Raw genomic sequence first — 21,533 nt, 5'->3', positions numbered from 1 at the left:
CTCGTCTCCGTCAATTTCTCACTCTGCGCTGTTCTGCTATTCTTGTTCATTCGCTTGTCACCTCTCGCATTGACTACTGTAATTCTCTCTTATTTGGTTTACCACACAAATCTCTTCATAAACTTCAACTAATTCAGAATTCTGCTGCTCGTATCATAACCCGGACTCCATCTATACAACATATTACCCCATCACTTCAACAGCTGCATTGGCTTCCTATCATATTCCGGATTGAATTTAAAATTCTTCTCCTCACCTACAAATCTCTTCATAACCTCTCTCCACCTTACCTTTCAGATCTTTTACAGCCTTACATTCCTTCTCGAACTCTCCGCTCTTCTTCTCTGGGTCTCCTCCATACACCTTCTGCTCGTCTTACCACCATGGGCCATAGGGCCTTTAGCAGTGTTTCTCCTCGCCTTTGGAATTCTCTCCCAGCCAACATCCGTGATTCAGACTCCTTGTCTCAATTTAAAGCTAAACTTAAGACTCATTTATTCAGAACAGCTTATCCTTTATTATTACTGTTTGCACTCAAGTCTAGCACTTTTGTTTTTTGTTTTTCTTATATCTGCCATGTTTTGTATTTGCTGCCTTTTACTGAAGTTATTGACATTTACTGTTATTTATTATTTTTAACATTGCTCTTGTTGCTATTTCTTGTTGTATGGTGACCTTGAGTGATTTGAAAGGCGCCTAAAATAAAATGCATTATTATTATTATTATTATTATTATTATTATTATTATTATTAAGTTGCACCAGACTATTGCAATTAATAGTATTATATTAGTAGGCTATATTAGTAGCATTATATTAGTAATAGTATTGTATAATTACATTACACTCTGTAACAATGAGAGAGATACTGCCGTTTACATTTAGTATGGTAAATAAAATATTTATAGTATAGGTATAAAAACATTTTAGTAGGCCTAATGAAAGTAAATGAGAAATAATGCAAAGGAAAGTAAATTTTCTGAAATGTTGCGCTTTCTTGCACTTGAATGTTAATATGGCCCTCCTATGAAGTGTCAATCACAGAAATGCCCCCCCCGCCAATCTGAGTTTGAGACCCCTGATTTAAAGTTTGTCTGTAAAGTACACAAAGTTATTGGCTTTATTATTTATTATTTGTTAAACATTATTTAACGCATGATTAATTGGATGTTAATTCTATGAGTATTTCATGTTATTTTTCAAAGACCTTGAGTTAGCTACTTAAAATTCTAATAAATATTAAACGTAGGCTAATGATAAACCATACAAAGCTCAACTTATGACTAAATAGGAAAATACGGAATAAATAAGGAAAATAACATTTTCAAAGACCAAGAACAACTTAGGCCTACCTCAAGATGATTTTTCAGATTAGATGTTGAATCCTTTGAAGCCAATTGAAGTTTTGTTGCAGGTAGACAAAGCTTGCATTGCATTGTGATGTTACGTCCTTTTTCATGTTTATAAGTAAAATTGTCTTTTCCACGAGAGAAATGCATTACGCACTGTTTTCCCGTCCATTTTTGCATGGGACTGCATGTCTGCACTCTGCAGGTTGCTAACTGAACAGGCTGCGTGCAGGTTTTTTTTACAGAGTCACAGATTCATCAACAATTGCCTCGTTGGTTAAAAATCCTCAAACCGCCTACGTTAATATTAAATGAAATAAATGACATTACAATTCAAAGTAATCACTTTGATAATCCAAAATACTTTTTGAATGTAACTGAAATGTGATTACAATCTATTTAAAATGTAACTGTAACGAAATACAGTTACTCAAATTTTGTACTTTAAATACGTAACGTTGTTACATGTATTTCATTACTCCCTAGCCCTGCTGACAAGTATATGGATGAAGATTCGGTTTCTAAATGAAACGTAAAAGCACCTATTTAAGAGAGTTTGTTATTGTACCGTTTTGTTGTTTTTAATTAAGAATAATAATTATATCCCAATATTGGGATATTGGGACCAAAGCATATATAGCCGCAAGAACCAGTGACCCATTAACTGAAATGTATGTTATGATATGGCTTTTACAGCAAAGTCCACCTTGAATCTTCACTGAAAGTTACATTTTTATCATAATATGTGGTGTATGTGTGGACTCATTCAACATTTAAATTTTGATGAAACGCATGTGACAGGATGTCACAGGACAATTTCAAATAAATAAGAAGATATCATTTACAGCTATCTGAAGTATTTATCTTTTAGACCCTTTTATTTTTTATTATTAATTTATATAATATGTGTAGCCTTTTAAAGGTGCCGTAGAACGTCTTTTCAAAAGATGTAATATAAGTCTAAGGTGTCCCCTGAATGTGAGATTTTTTTTTAATTCATTTTTTTTTACGGCCTATTTTGGGGCATCATTAAATATGCGCCTACTCAGGCTGCGCGGCCCCTTTTAAAGTTCACACAGCTAATATAACCCCTCAAAATGGATCTTTACAAAGTGTTCGTCATGCAGCATGTCTAACCAGGTAAGTACAGTATTTATTTAGATGTTTACAATTGATTCTGAATGAGTTTGATAGTGCTCCGTGGCTAAAGCTAACAATACACACTGTTGGAGAGATTTATAAAGAATGAAGTTGTGTTTATGAATTATACAGACTGCAAGTGTTTAAAAAATGAAAATAGCGACAGCTCTTGTCTCCGTGAATACAGTAATAAACTATGGTAACTTTAACCACATTTAACAGTACATTAGCAACATGCTAACGAAACATTTAGAAAGACACTTTACAAATATCACTAAAAATATCATGTTATCATGGATCATGTCAGTTATTATTGCTCCATCTGCCATTTTTCGCTGTTGTTCTTGCTTGCTTACCTAGTCTGATGATTCAGCTGTGCACATCCAGAGGTCCTGCCCTTGTCTAATGCTTTGAACATGTGCTGGCATATGCAAATATTGTTATGTTGAGATTCGCCTGTTCATTAGAGGTCTTTTAAACAAATGAGATTTATATAAGAAGGAGGACACAATGGAGTTTGAGACTCGGTGTATGTCATTTCCATGTACTGAACTCTTGTTATTCAACTATGCCAAGATAAATTCAATTTTTAATTCTAGGGCACCTTTAATCCATAAGGTTTAATATGGAGTTGGCCCATTCCTTTGCAGCTATAACAGTTTCAACTTTTCCGGGAAGGCTTTCCACAAGGTTTAAGAGTGTGTTTAAGGGATTTTTTGATCATTCTTCTAGAAGCGCATTTGTAAGGTAGTTGTGGCAAATGTAGATGACTGCCGTTGGGGTGCAGGCTTGGGCTCAGAACTGACAAAAAGTTAAATCTGGAATATGTATGATAAAACTGCACAATTTATCAACTTTTTACTAAACATTATACAACTTTATACTCGGTTTTGCAAAAGGTTATGGATTAGATCTATTTCCCATGTTGACAAAGCATACGCATTGAATCAGAAGTCACATGAACTACACGTTTACTGAAATCACATGACTTTGGCACTCCGGACCACTGATTCGAAACAAAAGATTCTTAAGCTTCAAAGCAGTGTTCTGAAATCGGCCATCACTAGATATTGTTGAAAAGTCGCTAGTTTGTTTTTTTGGCACACAACGTATTCTCATCGCTTTATAATATTAAGGTAGAACCACTGTACTCACATGAACTGTTTTAAATATGTTTTTTGTAGCTTTATGGGCACTGAAACTTAATAATCTTGCTGGCAATAGAGGCCTCACTGGGCCATCGTATTTCATCAAAAATATCTTAATTTGTGTTCCAAAGATGAACGAAGGTCTTACGGGTGTAGAACGACATGAGGATGAGTAATTAATGACAATTTTCATTTTTGGATGAACTAGGGCTGGGCGGTTTTTCCGTTTTTTTTTTTTCGATAATTCAAATTTTTGTTTTGCCTCGATTTTATTATTGTTGGAATCGAGAAATTGCGATTTTGAATAAAAATGTTAGCAAGTATTCAATTAGACATGTTGACAATACAGCAATGATAACCGCATTAGGAGAAGAAAATGATCCGACCTCAGGATGGCACCATTGCGCCTGATTAACCGCTCTCATGTGACGCTCTATTCTTAAGCGGCTGTTCATTCAGATATGCGTTATAAAAATGAGACGCAGGCAGTGGAAAAAAGCAAAGTTATTAAACGCAAGTTGAGCTTTTTTTTTTTTTTTTTTTTTTTTTTTTTTACTTGACCGCAGTGTTTTAACAATGCCGTTTCATGGGTGAGATGCTGCAAAAGACAAGAGACAAGTGCAACACCTAAACATTTCACCTATTTTCGTGCACTAATTTTGTACTTAATAAGAATTCTAATTTACTACTTCTTGAGATAATCTTAAAAACATCTAAGTGAACTCAACTGTGCTATTTTGAGACATTGATTGCTATTTTGAAATATGAACTAAAATATACTAATAATATACTATCTCTGTATTTAAAAAAATGTATTTAGATACGACTTATAGTACATTTGAACTCAGTGTGCTACAAGTGGTAGCTAAATATATTTTTTAAATACAGAGATATATTAAAAGCACATTTTAGTTCATATGTCATATTTTCATGATGTTCTTAAGAAGTATTAAAGATTAATTTTTAGTATATTAAGTACAAAATTAGTGCACGAAAGTAGAGCACTTTAAGTATATTATAGAAATGTACTTTTTTTTTCCACCTGGGTGGTGCACTTGGAACTGAACCTTTTTTTACCAGATTGTTAATAAAGAGCATGTTACTTAAATCATATTGTAGTTAAGTTTTTACGGTGACTGGTTAAACCAAAAACAAAAACAAAATCTTGATTCGGTCAATCGTTCTGAAAAATCAAGATTTTATTTTTTTGCCATATCGCCCAGCCCTAGAACTAACCCTTTAAAAACACAAAAACAATACATTTAAAAATGAAGGCATATCCAAACATTAACCAAAAGGCTCTAAAAGAGCGTTTCCTCAGCGGTTCTACCGCTCTAAAAGAGCTTCCGCGGCCCTCGCCGCTCTAAAAGAGCCCCCCAATCGCCGTTATAACGGCGGCGGCGTTGCTGCAAATGCCGCGCCACTCTTGTGGCACGTGCAGAGGGCACGTGCAAAGGGGATGATGGCGGACACAGTGAGTGTGTGGCGTGCCTGGGCAAGGGAATCCGGGTTCTGAATTACCTCGACGATTGGCTCATTTTGGCCCATTCGCGAGTCGAGCTGGAACACCAGAGATCCGTGCTCCTCAGCCATCTCCAATGCCTGGGTCTCAGGGTCAACTTAGCCAAGAGCTCACTGCTCCCCAGCCAACACATTGCGTTTCTGGGGGCAGTTTTCGACTCAGTCCGCATGACGGCAGCAGCTCGCGGCTTCCGTCAAGAACAAAGCCTATCTTCCTCTGAAGCTCTTCCAGAGGCTCTTAGGGCTGATGGCTTCCGCCTCCCCAGTTCTGCAGCTCTGCCTTCTTCGGATGCGGCCGCTACAGTTCTGGCTGAAATCCCGGGTCCCCCCACATGCCTGGCGGCACGGCCGCTTTTGTCTCAAGGTCAATCGGACCTGTCTTTTAGCCCTGAAACCTTGGATGAACCCGGCTTGGTTCAGTCTTGGGGTACCCCTACAAGCGGTGTCACGAAGGACGGTGCTCTCGATGGACGCATCCAACTCAGGTTGGGGGGCTCTGTGCGAGGGCAGACCGGCCTTCGGCTCGTGGTCCCACGAAGAAAGCCATCTCCATATCAACTGCCTTGAAATGTTGGCAGTGATGAAAGCCCTGCAAGCGTTCAAGGTTCACTTGACGGGACGCCACGTCTTAGTCCAATCGGACAGCATGACTGTGGTGTCATACATAAATCACCAGGGTGGTCTTTCATCCAGCCGTCTATGCGCTCTGGCGAAACGTCTTCTGGAGTAGGCAATACCAAGGCTTCGGCCGTTCAGGGCGACTCATATACCTGGCAAAACCAACCTGGGTGCAGATATGCTATCACGGAGCAACGTCCCCTCAGACGAGTGGATGCTCCATCCCCAGATGGTTCTCAAGATTTGGGAGCTCTTCGGGAGAGCAGAGATAGACCTCTTTGCCTCAGAAGACAACTCTCATTGCCCAACATATTTCGCAAAGGAAGTCGATGCGCTGGCCCACACCTGGCTCAGCACACTCCTTTACGCATTTCCCCCGATCGCACTGATCCCGCAGGTCATCAGGCAGGTCAGGGAAGACAGACACAGAGTCCTTCTAGTGGCCCCGCTCTGGAGGAGCCAGACTTGGTCCTCAGAGCTGTTCAGGCTCTCCACGAGAGCCCCATGGCCCATTCCCCTGATGTGGGACCTCCTCTCTCAGGCGAACAGAACAATCTGGCACCCCCAGCCAGAGCTCTGGGCTCTACACCTCTGGTCCCTCGATGGGAGCCGACTGACCTTCCCAGGGACGTACTAGAGACCATATCTCAGGCGAGAGCCCCGTCCACGAGACGCCTCTACGCCCAGAAATGGTCGGTCTTTGTTGATTGGTGTTCCACACGCAACATAGACCCCGTGGAGTGTGACGTATCTCCGATACTGTCCTTCCTCCAAGAGCGTTTGGATCTGGGGCGCGCCCCTTCAACGCTCAAAGTATACGTAGCAGCCATCTCAGCGTTTCATGCTCCTATCGCTGGCCAGTCAGTGGGTCGAAACAACCTTGTGGTTCGTTTCTTAAGGGGTTCTAGGCGATTAAATCCTCCTCGTCCCCTTACTGTTCCCACTTGGGACCTTTCTTTGGTCCTTAGGGCTCTCAAAGGAAACCCCTTCGAGCCGCTGAGTTCAGCTGACCTTAGGCCTTTAAACCTGAAAACCGCTCTGCTACTTGCACTAGCATCGGTCAAGCGTATTGGTGATTTGCAGGCCCTCTGTGAGCCCTGCGTGCCTCGAATTTGGGCCTAATGACTCTAAGGTCGTACTGAAACCTAGGCATGGCTACGTCCCCAAGGTGCTTTCCACTCCGTTTAGAGCTCAGGTCATTTCGCTCTCTGCTCTTCCTCCCTCCGCGGATGAACAGGAGCTGGATTTACTCTGCCCTGTCAGGGCATTGAGGACCTATGTAGAGCGATCACAGCCTTTCAGGCAGTCAGATCAGCTCTTTGTCTGTTTTGGTGGCCGCACCAAAGGGTCTTCGATCTCAAAGCAATGTCTCTCACGTTGGATGGTTAATCAACGCGATTAATCTCTGTTACTCCTCCCTGGACATTGAATGCCCCTTAGGAGTTAGGGCCCATTCCACTAGAGGAATGGCTTCCTCCTGGGCCTGGTCTAATGGAGTTTCCATTAAAGACATCTGTGAGGCGGCCGGCTGATCCTCGCCGTCCACTTTTGTCAGATTTTATCATCTGGACGTTCGGCCTTACAAGCCCGGGTCCTCTCGGTGTAACCAGGCGGCCTCTTCGAGTTCCGCCTCTCGCCGATCAGGAGTTATCTCCTCTTGTAGTGTAACAAGGGTTTACGACGGCTTTGCCTTCTTGCTTGCTCTCTTGGTCCCCTCTTGGTGTCCAAAGCAAGTTATGTCGTTCCCTGCCGTGGCACGGCGCGGTTGAATTCGTTCCCCATACGCAGTACGAGTGAAGTATCGAAAGGGAACGTACTCGGTTACTAACGTAACCTCGGTTCCCTGAGATACGGAACGAGTACTGCGTTACTTGCCGTGCCACCAGGCTGCGGCTTCAGTGTCATCGCTTCAGTCGATTGGCCTGAAATCCTATGGCGAAACGCCTGCTTATATAGCCCTTTACCCCGCCCATTTCGGCGGGAAAGTTCGTGCTCTCTCTCGCCATAGGTCACGCAGCTATGCCGCGCCGTCATTGGTTCAACGAATTGTCTATGAATGAACCAATGACGATGCAGTTACACTGCGTTATTGAAAAAGGCTTCAGTAACGGGGAAAAAGGGAGACTTTTCCCCATACGCAGTACTCGTTCCGTATCTAAGGGAACCGAGGTTACGTTAGTAACCGAGTACGTTTTTCTTCTTGCTTGCAAACCAGAGTAAAAGATAGTTTGAGGATGAAGACAAGACTTTTCATAATTTTTTCCTTAGTTTTAAACTCAGACCCTATTCAAAATAAATTACCTTAAAATTCTTACCCATGCACTTCAATCAAACAGCAACAAGTATATTAAAGTGAGAAAATTTACTCACATTGACTTCCATAGTATTTTTTCCCATTCTTTCATGATAATTTTCTAACTACCATCATGTCCCTGACAATAAAACTTGTCAATAAGTGGTATGCACCATAGACTGTAAAAAACAGATGGACGACGCAACGCCACTTCCATTGTAATGAACTGAACGTAAAATGTACGACGATGGGCATTGTCATGTTACGCAAAAACGTAAGTTTGAGTGGAGCATGGGCATGCGTAGAGGGAATCGTCAGTGGAGCCCGGAGGCGGCGGCGCGGTATCAAACTTCCGCCCAGACGTCTGCATCATCAAGATCAGATCACCTATTTGTTTTATTATCTATTGTTTATTATATTTTTCTTTTTTCTTACTTTTTTCATTTGGCTTAAACGAGGCTTAATTACATTTGGCAAAGAGGAATTTACATATTGTTACGGTATGGTGGTGTAGAGATGAGGCTGATACAGATTTCCACAATAATATTACACTTTAATGAACACAGGCGAGGAGAAACCAACATACACATGTAAATAACATTCAAGACGGACGAGGAGTGAAGGGAGTGAGTGCAATATAAAGGGAGTGCTAACAATAGAGTCCAGGTGCAGGTGATGAGTGATGATGAGGAACTGACGAGGGAAGTGAGTGCAGGTGTGGAGAACAGGAGGATTCTGGGAAATGGAGTCCAGGGAAACAAGGGATCTGTAACAGTACCTCCCCCTCCCGGTAGGCGCGTCCTCGCGCCGTAGATGTAACAACCGGGAGGGGGGCGGGCGCCCTGGAGACCTCAAACCGGAGCAGGGGGAGGAGTAGACTGGAGTGGAGGTCTCCAGGGCAGGTCCAAAAACCATGGCGGGTCAGGAGCCGTGGGCAGCCATGGTGGATCAGGAGCCGAAGGCGGCCGTGGAGGGTCAGGGGCCGAAGGCGGCCATGACGGTTCAGGGGCCGAAGGTGACCATGGCGGGTCAGGTGCAGCGGGCAGCCATGGCGGGTCAGGTGCAGCGGGCAGCCATGCAGCGGGCAGACATGGCGGGTCAGGTGCAGCGGGCAGACATGGCGGGTCAGGTGCAGCGGGCCGCCATGGCGGGTCAGGAGCTGACGTCCTCACGCCGTCAAGCCCAGTTGGCGCAGAAGGACCGGCGGGAGATGGCGGAATCCATGGCTCCGCCGACCGAAGCGCAGCCGGGGCTCCAGAAGGCCGCAGTTGAACACAGACGACAGACAACAAAGTGAACACTAGGGGGAGTAAGGAAGCCAACTGGAAGCGAGGGACAGAGGGACGGAGCGGAGACGGAGGAGTGCAGTCCAGAGGGGAAGGCAGGCTGACGAGGGACCAAGGTGTGAACGGGGGCAGGATGGAGACTTGTGAGGCTGGAGGACTGATGGGCAACGGTGGAGCAGAGGGAGGTTGGAGCCAGGGTGTAGGTAATCGCCCAGAGGTCCGAGGTGGAGATCTGGGCGAGGGGGCTTGAGGTGGAGGTTCAGTACAAACACAAATGGATGGAGGTGGGAGAGGGAGGCAGGGAGGGTAAACAGTCTTAGGGCTGTATGTTGTTTCAACCACAAAGTTCATAAAAGGGGCTGGCTCGGCGGCGGCGGCTGGAGCTGAGGACTCGGCGGCTGAGACTGGAGATGCTGCTTGCTCGGCGGCTGAGACTGGAGATGCTGCTTGCTCGGCGGCTGAGACTGGAGATGCTGCTTGCTCGGCGGCTGAGACTGGAGATGCTGCTTGCTCGGCGGCTGAGACTGGAGATGCTGCTTGCTCGGCGGCTGAGACTGGAGATGCTGCTTGCTCGGCGGCTGAGACTGGAGATGCTGCTTGCTCGGCGGCTGAGACTGGAGATGCTGCTTGCTCGGCGGCTGAGACTGGAGATGCTGCTTGCTCGGCGGCTGAGACTGGAGATGCTGCTTGCTCGGCGGCTGAGACTGGAGATGCTGCTTGCTCGGCGGCTGAGACTGGAGATGCTGCTTGCTCGGCGGCTGAGACTGGAGATGCTGCTTGCTCGGCGGCTGAGACTGGAGATGCTGCTTGCTCGGCGGCTGAGACTGGAGATGCTGCTTGCTCGGCGGCTGAGACTGGAGATGCTGCTTGCTCGGCGGCTGAGACTGGAGATGCTGCTTGCTCGGCGGCTGAGACTGGAGATGCTGCTTGCTCGGCGGCTGAGACTGGAGATGCTGCTTGCTCGGCGGCTGAGACTGGAGATGCTGCTTGCTCGGCGGCTGAGACTGGAGATGCTGCTTGCTCGGCGGCTGAGACTGGAGATGCTGCTTGCTCGGCGGCTGAGACTGGAGATGCTGCTTGCTCGGCGGCTGAGACTGGAGATGCTGCTTGCTCGGCGGCTGAGACTGGAGATGCTGCTTGCTCGGCGGCTGAGACTGGAGATGCTGCTTGCTCGGCGGCTGAGACTGGAGATGCTGCTTGCTCGGCGGCTGAGACTGGAGATGCTGCTTGCTCGGCGGCTGAGACTGGAGATGCTGCTTGCTCGGCGGCTGAGACTGGAGATGCTGCTTGCTCGGCGGCTGAGACTGGAGATGCTGCTTGCTCGGCGGCTGAGACTGGAGATGCTGCTTGCTCGGCGGCTGAGACTGGAGATGCTGCTTGCTCGGCGGCTGAGACTGGAGATGCTGCTTGCTCGGCGGCTGAGACTGGAGATGCTGCTTGCTCGGCGGCTGAGACTGGAGATGCTGCTTGCTCGGCGGCTGAGACTGGAGATGCTGCTTGCTCGGCGGCTGAGACTGGAGATGCTGCTTGCTCGGCGGCTGAGACTGGAGATGCTGCTTGCTCGGCGGCTGAGACTGGAGATGCTGCTTGCTCGGCGGCTGAGACTGGAGATGCTGCTTGCTCGGCGGCGGAGACTGGCGCTGCTTGCTCGGAGGCGGAGACTGGCGCTGCTTGCTCGGAGGCGGAGACTGGCGCTGCTTGCTCGGAGGCGGAGACTGGCGCTGCTTGCTCGGAGGCGGAGACTGGCGCTGCTGGCTCGGCGGAGACTGGAGAACTTGGCTCGGCGGAGACTGGAGAACTTGGCTCGGCGGAGACTGGAGAACTTGGCTCGGCGGAGACTGGAGAACTTGGCTCGGCGGAGACTGGAGAACTTGGCTCGGCGGAGACTGGAGAACTTGGCTCGGCGGAGACTGGAGAACTTGGCTCGGCGGAGACTGGAGAACTTGGCTCGGCGGAGACTGGAGAACTTGGCTCGGCGGAGACTGGAGAACTTGGCTCGGAGGAGACTGGGGTTGAGGGCCATTTCATCCCCTCAAATACAATTAAAATCCCCACAGGCACTGGAGCTGGCTCTGTGGGGACTGGAGCTGGCTCTGGAGATACTGGAGCGGGCTCTGGAGATACTGGAGCGGGCTCTGGAGATACTGGAGCGGGCTCTGGAGATACTGGAGCGGGCTCTGGAGATACTGGAGCGGGCTCTGGAGACACTGGAGCGGGCTCTGGAGACACTGGAGCGGGCTCTGGAGACACTGGAGCGGGCTCTGGAGACACTGGAGCGGGCTCTGGAGACACTGGAGCGGGCTCTGGAGACACTGGAGCGGGCTCTGGAGACACTGGAGCGGGCTCTGGAGACACTGGAGCGGGCTCTGGAGACACTGGAGCGGGCTCTGGAGACACTGGAGCGGGCTCTGGAGATACTGGAGCGGGCTCTGGAGACATTGGGGCCGCTTTCTTCCTCCTCCTCCGCTTACTGGGCCCAGTAGCGGAATATGGGTCCAGCCTGGGGCAGGCAGGGAGTTCGCTGGAAAGGTGTGCGGAGGAAGCCGGAGGTTGACTGACTGGCCCGGCCAACCGTGTTTCTGGATGGACTGGACGACAACACTCATCCTGAACCTCATCTACAAAGAATTTGGAGCCATTTAACCACAAAATTAAATTGATAGTATCGCTTAAGGAGAAACAAAAAACAGGTTCATCAAAACGGATAGTGTCATCATCCAATCCATCCAAAAACAGGGAGATCAAAACTGCTTCAGGCCAGTCAGACAAATAAGCGAGCTCAACGAACTCCTCCACATACCTCTCCAGCGAACGTCCTACCTGCAGGAGCCCGATAAGGCGATCGCTGGCTGTCAGGGTGAGAGGCGTTGGAGGAGCTGGATCCAGGGAGCTGGGGAAAGTCTCCATTTTTTTTTTTCTTGTGAAAATCCAACGTATTGGTCCGTCTTTCTGTTACGGTATGGTGGTGTAGAGATGAGGCTGATACAGATTTCCACAATAATATTACACTTTAATGAACACAGGCGAGGAGAAACCAACATACACATGTAAATAACATTCAAGACGGACGAGGAGTGAAGGGAGTGAGTGCAATATAAAGGGAGTGCTAACAATAGAGTCCAGGTGCAGGTGATGAGTGATGATGAGGAACTGACGAGGGAAGTGAGTGCAGGTGTGGAGAACAGGAGGATTCTGGGAAATGGAGTCCAGGGAAACAAGGGATCTGTAACACATATATTTGAATGTTTATTAAAATATATTGTTCATTTTCAAATAAATTACTAGTGATAACTAGGTCAAAACAAATAATTGATGTATTTTAAATATATTATTACAATTTAAAATTCTACCAGTAAAATAACATTTTGTTTCTAGAGCAATCATATTTTTGAAACAGCAAATTCAGTAGATAAACTCAATAGACCTTTTTCACACTTCCGGGTTTTTGGCTTCCGGAATGATCCACGCTGGGTAAAAGTTTTTCCGGTTACAGTGATAGATAGCCTCGTTCAGAACCAGCTCAGGAATCAAAGTCGTTTTACGAATTAAATGTCATGAAAATGTTTGAACATTCTTGGTGAATTATTGGTGAGACTACAGAGCTCTCATTAAGAGCTAAATTTAATAAATAATTTAAAGTGATGGTGGTTAAAGCAGAACTAAGTAACTTTTTTTACCTTCATAAATAGTTTAAGTCCTTATGATGGTTAATTGACTTGTAGTGGTGTGTTTGAGGCGTGCACTAACCCCCTCTGGCACGTCTACGCCAGAAAACAGCACTTGCAAGTTGAGCTGCATCGACCCGACACAATCTCGCCTCATGTTCACGTTCACGCGAGAGTGACAAAATGCTTTAAGGTAATTCAAAAATAGTGTATATATTATGACTTTATAAGATAATTTTGAAAATGACCCCCCTTCATCAAGTGTACTGTATTTGCAAATTACCCACCTCCTTTTTTGTTGTACTGTATTTGCAAAACTACTGCGCTGGTGAGCGTTGTAGTCATTGTAGTCCAGAGCTGCGCTTGGAGTATTTATGACAGTGTGATCCACTGAAGGAACCTGTAGGGGGAGCTTCGCAAATCTTACTGAGTTCTGCTTTAAACTGGTTATATTCATGTCTGTTTGGCGTGGCTGTGTATTATCGCGCTTCGTGTGCTGTAAAGACAGTGCCTGCGTCTCAACGTGCACACTATCCATCCTAAATAGTAGTCTATGTGACATTAGTAATATTTAGTACTATTTAGGGAGGATATTCACATTGGTATGTAGGCTATAGAGTGTTTTTAGCGATGTGCTGGGGAAGTGATCAGCTGGCAGCTCCCTTATCACGCAAGCCTGATCCTCTGATTCATGAAACAAGACCCTAGTGTCTGAAACCGCTCCCTATCCACTATATACTCCACTATATCGGGTGTTGGCCATTTTGTAGTGGTGTCCGAATTAAGTGGTCTTTGAGCGCCCTCAGGCGACCGTTATGATTTGAATACGCTACATGATTAACGAATTTTTTTAAAATCATCCACTAAATTATCACCTTTTAAAGTTTAATGAGTTAACAGTGCCACAAATTTTTAAAACACATTGCTGTTAGTACAACACATTAAATTGATTTAATGCCTACATAATATTTTAATAATAAAAATAATATTTTTTTTAAATATAATTTCATTTTTTAAATTCATCTATATAATAATGTCCCCCTACATTTTAGTAGGTTTTATTCAAGTAGTGATAAAAAAAAAAAAAAAAGGTTAAAAAAAATTGGATTTTGGGACATAGTGCTTCAGCAAGTGTACATGGAATGTACACTCGAAATCAGAGAGAATTGTGGGTATAAAGTAGTGAACGAATGTAGGGAATGAAGCCTCTCACTCAGAATTCGGACACCACTACAAAATGGCCGACACCCGATATAGTGGACTATATAGTGGATAGGGAGCGGTTTCAGACACAGCTTTACTTTCTGCGTTTCCCTGTTACAAGCAAACCTCCACATAGTAAGCTAAGCTCCATATCTCGAGTCAAATAAGATGTCGCCTGTGAGAAACGTTTTGGCTCGTTTAAGCGCGCAGCGAATAAATGTCCCGGATGTAACTAACGTTAATTACACCAAAGTCCCTTTAATAAGACATGCGCAGAACTAAATGCGCGTCTCTTCGGAGATCACTGTGGCTGAGCTCCAGAGATGCAGTCGGGAGATGGGAGAAAGTTGTAGAAAGTCAACCATCACTGCAGCCCTCCACCTGTCGGGGCTTTATGGCAGAATGGCCCGATGGAAGCCTCTCCTCAGTGCAAGACACATGAAAGCCAGCATGAGGTTTGCTAAAAAACACCTGAAGGACTCCAAGATGGTGAGAAATAAGATTCTCTGGTCTGATGAGACCAAGATAGAACTTTTTGGCCTTAATTCTAAGCGGTATGTGTGGAGAAAACCAGGCACTGCTCATCACCTGTCCAATACAGTCCCAACAGTGAAGCATGGTGGTGGCAGCATCATGCTGTGGAGGAGTTTTTCAGCTGCAGGGACAGGACGACTGGTTGCAATCGAGGGAAAGATGAATGCGGCCAAGTACAGGGATATCCTGGACGAAAACCTTCTCCAGAGTGCTCAGGACCTCAGACTGGGCTGAAGGTTTACCTTCCAACAAGAAAATGACCCTAAGCACACAGCTAAAATAACGAAGGAGTGGCTTCACAACAACTCCGTGACTGTTCTTGAATGGCCCAGCCAGAGCCCTGACTTAAACCCAATTGAGCATCTCTGGAGAGACCTAAAAATGGCTGTCCACCAACGTTTACCATCCAACCTGACAGAACTGGACAGGATCTTCAAGGAGGAATGGGAGAGGATCCCCAAATCCAGGTGTGAAAAACTTGTTGCATCTTTCCCAAAAAGACTCATATTTGATCAAAAGGGTGCTTTACTGAGCAAAGGGTCTGAATACTTAGGAACATTTGATATTTCAGTTTTTCTTTTTTAATAAATCTGCAAAAATGTCAACAATTCTGTGTTTTTCTGTCAATATGGGGTACTGTGTGTACATTAATGAGGAAAAAAAAAAAGAACTTAAATGATTTTAGCAAATGGCTGCAATATAACAAAGAGTGAAAAATTTAAGGGGGTCTGAATACTTTCCATACCCACTGTACATTGTTTTACATTTAAGGTATATTATATTTCTCTCAAATCGTCGTTATGTACATACTCACTTCACCCTGTGCTGCAAGATACATTAGTTTTACATTTTTAGTTTAACAGCTTGAATAAAGTCTAAAAATGTATAATAAACATAGCCTTTTCTTTCCTTTTGCTTTTTTGTGCCATTTTTCCATGTAAGTTACACTAACCTCAGTGCGAAACGTTTCCCTGTTGACGTAAAACACTCCCATTGTGAAGCTCTTCTATCAGGAGTCGAGTCAAAATTGAGCTTGCGCGTATATAATGTGTGCGATACCTGTGAGATGTCAGAGACGCGGCACTGCGTGGCGCCGAGCTTCGCGTCCGGTGTGCGACCCCTCTTTAGAGGTGTTTTTGTTCTGATGGAGAAGGGTATGACAGTCTGATGGCAGTGACAACACAGATTTGGAAGAACCATTAGTTGTTTTACCTTTTTTTGTAAATGCCATTTGACTTAGTATTTGCGTACACGTGCGTGCATCAACGTGCACGTTGAACTTGTAAATACTGACTTGGTACTTCCGCCTGCATCAAGCGTGACCTTTTCAACGTAATTGTGTATTACGCAATGTCACGAACGCGCATCGCAGAACAGAGCAAGGCGAGCATTTGTGCTTATAAAACTTAAACTTTTTAATTTTTTTTAAATGACGGATCGTTTCACTAGATAAGACCCTTATTCATCACCTGGTATCATTTAAAGCCCTTAGGAGCTGCACTGAAACTGTCATTTGAACCTTGAACCCTTTGGTGCCCATTGAAGTCCATTATATGGATAAAAATCCTGGAATGTTTTCATTAAAAACCTTAATTTCTTTTCGACTGAAGAAAGAAAGACATGGACATCTTGGATGACATGGGGGTGAGTAAATTATCAGCAAAATTTATGTAAATGTGAACTAATCCTTTAACTCTACATATTTTCACGATCCAGAGGCAGCTGTTTAAAATTAACTCTACGAGATTTCAACACTGGATATTTTGCTGTGTACAGCAGCAGAAGTTGTAGGCAATGTGAGAGAGCTGCTCACCCAATCCAAAATAAATAAATTTATTAAGGCAAGACAAGTTTAAAAAAAAAAAAAAAAAAAACTTTTTCTCACAAGTCACTACTGTTTTGTATCCTGCCCACTTTAATGAGAAAACAAAATGGCTGATAGCTTTGTGCAAAATATGAATTTTGCATAAAGCCAGAAGCAGTAGAATTCAAAGATCAGGGGACTTGATCAGTTTTATTAGTTTGACTTTGACTGGCTTTTGTCCTTTATTTCAAACATGAAAGTCAAGTAGGTTATCAAATGGGCACCAGGGAACTGCAGTCAACAGGTACTGGTAGTTCATACTAATTCCTTAACAAATCATCCAGTTTGGTCACAGTTTCAGGCAAGCCAGATGAGAAAAAACAGTCAGTCTTCACATAAAATGTGGATATAGGATTGAGGATAGTTGTAAACCTTTAGAGGCACAATATGTTAGATTCTTGTATTAAAATATCCAAAATCCACTAGAACAGTGTTATGTATTTTGTTGACTTGTGTACTTACATTATCCCAGATGTTTCCAAGAATGTTTAAATCCAGAGAAATAAGCCATTTTAACCAGGCCATGGACCATGTCTATGTGTGTTGTATATATCGATGACATCATACCTGCATTACACTTGATTTTATTTTGTAGAAACCATCGAAACACTTTAATATATTGTATGTTTTATTACACAAGGGAACAAATGTTTGGATACATTTGTAGACAGAAAACTATTCATTGTTATATAGCTAACTCGTTTAGTCTTATTGTTTGAATCTCGTTTTCTTGATTTACCGCAAGTAGTTTTACCATGACTAATATCGATCTATCTTACTGTAGTGTGCAACAGTGTCTCACAGCAGCTGCCGAGCGAATGCACAGAGTAACGTTATAGCATCATTTTCAACACTCTCAAATGTATCTAACGTGATAAAAATAAATAGTCCATATACGCTGAAAATACGATAAAATAGTCCATATACGCTTGACCTGAAGATGTGGATGTGGCGACTGTGGCATAAAAGTTTGCTGCTCTCAAGCCATGGAGAGTATATTGTGCCATATTGTGCCTTAAAACGATTGATTTAGAGCACTAAATTTGACTGGAAGGGATAAAGGAACACTCCACTTTTTTTGAAAATAGGCTCATTGTCCAACTCCCCTAGAGTTAAACAGTTGAGTTTTACCGTTTTCGAATCCATTCAGCCGATCTCTGGTTCTGGCAGTACCACTTTTAGCATAGTTCATTGAATCTGATTAGACCGTTAGCATCGCGCTTAAAAATGACCAAAGAGTTTTGATATTTTTCCTATTTAAAACTTGACTCTTCTGTAGTTACATCGTGTACTAAGACCGACGGAAAATAAAAAAGTTGTGATTTTCTAGGCTGATATGGCTAGGAACTATACTCTCATTCCAGCGTAATAATCAAGGAACTTTGCTGCCGTTCCATGGCTGCGGCAGTGCAATGATATTACGCAGCACCCGTGAGCCCCTGCTTGCACAGGGAACGTGCCTTGCAACCATGGAGACGTTTGTGAGAGACGCTGTGTAATATCATTGCACTGCTGCACCCATGATACGGCAGCAAAGTTCAGTGATTATTACGCCTGAATGAGAGTATAGTTCCTAGCCATATCAGCCTAGAAAATCGCAACTTTTCATTTTCTGTCGGTCTTAGTACACAATTTAACTACAGAAGAGTCAAGTTTTAAATAGGAAAAATATCAAAACTCTTTGGTCATTTTTAAGCGCGATGCTAACAGTCTAATCAGATTCAATGAACTATGCTAAGCTATGCTAAAAGTGGTACCGCCAGAACCGGAGATCGGCTGAATGGATTCGAAAACGGTAAAACTCAACTGTTTAACTCTAGGGGAGTTGGAAAATGAGCCTATTTTCAAAAAAAGTGGAGTGTTCCTTTAAAATGGCAGTTATTTTTGTCAGCTGCAACTCATTATTCTGCATTCTGTCCCCAGGGTGTCACCCTTAAAAATTAAAATTTGCTAATTTACTCACCCTCAAGGCCAGATTTCTTCAGTAGAACAGAAGATATTTCACTGAAACTGTGGTCCTTGGTGATTCATATAATGCAAGTCAATGGCTAAGAGTCAAAAAAACATATACAGGTAAAACAAAATAAATACCCGTGACCACTGACGATACTTTGAGGTCTTGTAAATCCAAACTAAAGAAACTGAACATTATTTACAACATTACAACATTATTAAACCTGTAACAGCCTCGGCAATCCATGGGGCAAATTATCCTGAGCGCGTTCATGGCAGTCTGGAGCACAAATTTCCTCTTGCATAATGACGTATGAGTGGAAGCAAACTCAAACATGAGCTGACGCTGTGTTTGTTTTTAACAGAGAGCGTGGCAGGCCCATGCATACACATATAAAATACATTGTATTATGTCAATGGAATAACTGGCTGTAGCATTGTTTATCGAAGAAACAAATATATGAACTTGTGTGTATATATATATATATATATATATGGCATTTCATACTTTAGTACAGTCAAAAAAATACCGCATTTCTAAGCACAATTAACTTCGATAAGTAATTAATTGACATTAAACTGACTTTAAGAAACAAATATAACTTATAAAAAAAAAGTTGAAAATTGCTTAAAGTCCCCCTGTAGCCAGTTTTATCCCTTTAAGGGGTGATGAACTGAGAAATAAAGTTTTTCTTGAGATTTTGATATATAAGAGGTCATCATACTATAAGAATATCCTGTTAGTTTGAGAACTGAAAACTTCCTTGTTAGTCCAATAAAAGCTTTTATTGACACCAGACCCAGCAAACGACAAGATTTACAAAGTGGGGATCTATGACATCAAAGGGCAGCAAGCACCGCCTCTGCAGAAGAAGATCAACGCCTACTTCATCACTGCCTGTTTAGCCCCGCCCACCGATTCGCGCATGACATGCAATAGAATAGAGTGCCCCAGGGATGACGCGTTTTTGTAGGCAAAACCCGGAAGCGAGTTAGCATTTTAGGACTTCCGGTTCCAATGCCTTAAAGTCTATGGGTTTTTTGAAAGGGTTTTTGCTAAATCGCCTGAAATAAGGTCTGTGCTTAACAAAGCCTCTAAATACTTTCACATTTTGATCTATGACATAAAACACACCAGTTATAACCCAATTGTGATTTTTTAAACTTTTACTGTGTCTTAAAATCGGCGGTTGCTAACAAATTGCTAAAAGGGACTACTTCCTTTGGCGGGGACTTTAAACGTCATCATTAAAAATGGGACATTTGGACAGCATTTCTCATGAAAAAGTGGATAAGTATTCATAACAGCACAGATCATAATCAGTGAGCATGTTTTTAAATAGAGTTGTTTTCTAAATAAAGTTTGAGGAAGCTTAGTCGTGACGACGTTGATCCGCGACCATGGTGTGCTGTAGTCCGTTTATAGCCTACTGTTAGCCTTTTATATCTAACGACTTTATGTAGGCTTCAAAAACTATAAATGTTGTGTTAACTTGTAAAGATTATCTTGATAGACAAAACGTGTAAGTGTCATAACCCTTTGTTAAACACAGAGCTTATTTTCTGCGATTTTCCAAAAGTCTATGGGAAAAATGAATAGGCTTTCAGTCGAGGGAACCCGTGCGCCGCTAACTTCCGGGTTGGCCTACAAAAACGCATCATCCCTGGGGCACTCTATAGGTAGCCTAAGTAACATGGGCCTACGTGGAGCTAAACCAGATCGAGCTCCCAAGCAATAAACATGCCGTTGAGGATTACAAAATATTGTGCAGTGCCTGGACTCAACAGTAATGCAACATGTCAGTAACTGTGTTAATTCTAATGCCTGATCTGATATATAATGATTCCAGTAGTGTCAGATGTTCTTTGTTTGTGTGTCAGTAAATCAAACCCGAGACTAAGTCAACTTGCACCCCAGGAAACATTATAAAACAATAAAACAATGCAGTTCATGACCCCTTTAAAACTCATCTTTGATCACTAAAGTGACATATTTAAACATTTTGACTGTGAAAAAAATGTCTTAATGCCTTAAAATAGCTTGAATGTAACTCTACACCCTTGCTTCATTTAGTATACACGCATCTATGAATATGCTAATTAGCCCCGCCCCCACTCACTCGCACAAGCTAGATCCAAACGTTGCAGGACACATGACGATAATTAATATGATCTATGATCTTTTTGCTTGACTACATTATCAAACAGCTGCTAATAATGTGTTGGTAATGTTACAAATCATGTTCCCGTTCGCCATCTGAGTCAGACAGCTGCCTTCTAACTCCTTAGAAATGCTCAGAACGTCAGTGAAGAAAGGTATATAGTTCATCATAACATCGTAATACACGTCATACACCCGCTATATTGCTAAATATACCCGATTTTTCATATCAACAGAAAAATATACTGGGATATCTGGAGATTCCCCTGCTTCAGAGGGGTCATGGTTAATGCTAAATCCCACCGGCACTTTGACGTGATTAGTTACAAGGTAGTTTGTGATGTTACAGACACTAGCGATTTCAAATCGCAGGGTTGAGACTGTCTTTGGTTTACTGCAGTTTTAAGGAGAAAATACTCAGCAATGGTGCTGACTTATGAATTTGCACTTGGTATGTCTTAAAGCATATTAAAGGGATAGTTCACCCAAAAATGAAAATTTGATGTTTATCTGCTTACCCCCAGCGCATCCAAGATGTAGGTGACTTTGTTTCTCCAGTAGAACACAAATGATGATTTTTAACTCCAACTGTTGCGGTCTGTCAGCCGTATAATGTGGGTCAATGGGAACTTCTTTTATAAGAGTAAATAAAACATGCAGACAAATCCAAATTAAACCCTGCGGCTCGTGACGACACACTGATGTCCTAAGACACAAAACAATCGGTTTGTGCAAGAAACCGAACAGTATTTATATCATTTTTTACCTCTAATACACCACTATGTCCAACTGCGTTTAG

The sequence above is a fragment of the Chanodichthys erythropterus genome, chromosome 9 (genome assembly GCF_024489055.1).
Source record: "Chanodichthys erythropterus isolate Z2021 chromosome 9, ASM2448905v1, whole genome shotgun sequence".
Taxonomy (NCBI): Eukaryota; Metazoa; Chordata; class Actinopteri; order Cypriniformes; family Xenocyprididae; genus Chanodichthys; species Chanodichthys erythropterus.
This window is presented reverse-complemented; position numbering follows the sequence as displayed.